Below are 2,581 nucleotides of genomic sequence, written 5' to 3'. Positions count from 1 at the left end.
GTTTGATCTAAATTCTATAGCTGTGTGCCCTTCTCATTAGAAAAACTCTGATGGCTCAGTGGTGAAGAATCCACCTGCAGTGCAGGAGACATGGGAGATATGGACTCGATCCCTAGGTGGGGAAGATCCGCTGGAGGAAGAAACGGCAGCCCCCTCCAGGACTCTTGCCTGGAGAATGCCATGGACAGAGGAGCCTGGTGGGCTGCAGTCAAGCGGTTGCAAAGCTTCAGACATGGCTGAGCGCGCATGCGCGTGGCACTCTCATTAGCCAGGCATGGTTTTCTCTGTATTTATCACCAGTTCAGCTTAAAGCCCTCCCATGGTGTGTGACACTATTCTCTGAATGCTCAGTCACGTTAGCCATTCTGTTAGTTTTTCTTTTAAAGAAATAGCTTCCAGTTTTTGTCCTGCTCCAAACTGAATTGGTTGCTGTCCGGGGCAGCTCTCGTCCAAGGTCTCCCTTCACCATCGCTCTGGGGGTTTTCTTCGCTTCTTTCCTGCATTTGTGGGTTTTTACCTCTTCCTCTTTCTTGGGACAGTCTCTCTCTCTCTTTTTAAAAAAATTTTTTTTGGAGGACCGTTGCTTTACAATATTGTTCTGGTTTCTGCCATACAGCAACAGGAATCAGCCACGTACATACGTCCCCTCCCTCCTGAACCTCCCTCCCACCTCCCTCCTTTCCCTGCCCTCCAGGTTGTCGCAGAGCCCTGGGTTGAATCCCCTGTGTCACAGAGCAGATGCCCACTGGCTGTCTGTTTTACACATTGGAATGTATATGTGTCTGTCCTCCTCTCTGAATTCGGCCCGTCCTCTCCCTCCCACACTGTGTCCACAAGCCTGTTCTCTTATGCCTGCATCTCCATTGCTGCAAATAGGTTCATCAGTACCATCTTTCTAGATTCCACACACCTGTGTTAATTAATATACTATATTTGTCTTTCTGACTTCCTTTGCTCTAGGTTCATCTACCTCATTAGGACTCACTCAAATGCATTCTTTTTTTTGTTTTTTGGTTTTTTTTTTTTTAAGCCAAGTAACATTCCATTTGGAGAAGGCAATGGCGCCCCACTCCAGTACTCTTGCCTGGAAAATCCATGGATGGAGGAGCCTGGTAGGCTGCAGTCCATGGGATCGCTAAGAGTCAGGCACGACTGAGCGACTTCACTTTCACTTTTTATTTTCATGCATTGGAGAAGGAAATGGCAACCCACTCCAGTGTTCTTGCCTGGAGAATCCCAGGGACGGGGAAGCCTGGTGGGCTGCCGTCTATGGGGTCGCAGAGTCGGACACGATTGAAGTGACTTAGCAGCAGCAGCAGCAGCAGCAGCAACATTCCATTGCATAAAATATATGTAATGCATCATAAACTTGCATGTCTTCCTGGCACAGGGACCAGGCTAATCTTCTCTGTATCACTCCAGTTTTGGTGTGTGTGCTGTTGAAGCAAGCACACCCTCTTGTTTTTGTGGCACACATCCTCCTGTGGCTTTCTGAGAAATGATAGAAATTTTACTGTGAGTGTTCTATATCTGAAAATGTCTTTATAGGACTTTCACATTTAATGAAAACTTTGGATATGAAATTCTTGGTTGGAAATAATTTCCCTTACAATCCAACAGCATTGCTTATTGAATTCTAGCTTCTACTGATGCTGTTGAGAAGTTCAGGACTATTCTGATTTTTGGTACTGTGTATATGTATGTGTGAGTGTGTATTTTTTTCTGCTCAGGAACTTTAGCATCCTCTCTTTGTCCCCAGTTCTGAAATATAAAAATGATGGGTTTCAATGTGGGTCTATTTTCATCTCTTGCACTGAGAACTTTGTTAGTCTTTCAATATGGAAAAACAGTGTGGAAACAGGTTTTCTCTCTAGAGTGCCTGCTGTTTGGAGTTGAACTTCTTGAAAGTGTTAGTCACTCAGTTGTGTCCGACTCTTTGCTACCCCATGAATCGCAGCATGCCAGGCCTCCCTGTCCATCACCAACTCCCGGAGTTCACCCAAACCCATGTCCATCGAGTCAGTGATGCCATCCAGCCATCTCATCCTGTCATCCCTTTCTCTTCCTGCCCCCAATCCCTCCCAGCATCAGAGTCTTTTCCAATGAGTCAACTCTTCGCATGAGGTGGCCAAAGTACTAGAGTTTCAGCTTTAGCATCAGTCCTTCCAAAGAACACCCAGGACTGATCTCCTTTAGGATAGACTGGTCGGATCTCCTTGCAGTCCAAGGGACTCTCAAGAGTCTTCTCCAACACCACCGTTCAAAAGCATCAATTCTTCGGTGCTCAGCTTTCTTCACAGTCCAACTCTCACATCCATACATGACCACAGGAAAAACCATAGCCTTGACTAGACAGACCTTTGTTGGCAAAGTAATGTCTCTGCTTTTTAATATGCTATCTAGGTTGGTCTTAACTTTCCTTCCAAGGAGTAAGCGTCTTTTAATTTCATGGCTGCAGTCACCATCTGCAGTGATTTTGGAGCCTCCAAAACAAAGTCTGACACTGTTTCCACTGTTTCCCCATCTATTTCCCATGAAGTGATGGGACTGGATGCCATGATCCTCGTTTTCTGAATGTTGA

At 45.8% G+C, this 2,581-nt stretch overlaps 1 non-coding gene across 1 annotated transcript; it reads right to left on the bottom strand.

The window, feature by feature from the left end:
• Positions 1 to 1,345: 1,345 nt before the first annotated feature.
• LOC120868498 lies at positions 1,346 to 1,452 on the bottom strand. Its single transcript, XR_005722241.1, has one exon. It is a non-coding gene; the product is annotated as a U6 spliceosomal RNA (small nuclear RNA).
• Positions 1,453 to 2,581: the final 1,129 nt, after the last annotated feature.

The sequence above is a fragment of the Oryx dammah genome, unplaced genomic scaffold, assembly GCF_014754425.2.
Source record: "Oryx dammah isolate SB20612 unplaced genomic scaffold, SCBI_Odam_1.1 HiC_scaffold_9, whole genome shotgun sequence".
In the NCBI taxonomy this organism is placed as follows: domain Eukaryota; kingdom Metazoa; phylum Chordata; class Mammalia; order Artiodactyla; family Bovidae; genus Oryx; species Oryx dammah.
The sequence above is the reverse complement of the archived record's forward strand: the minus strand, read 5'-3'. Positions and strand labels throughout refer to the sequence as shown.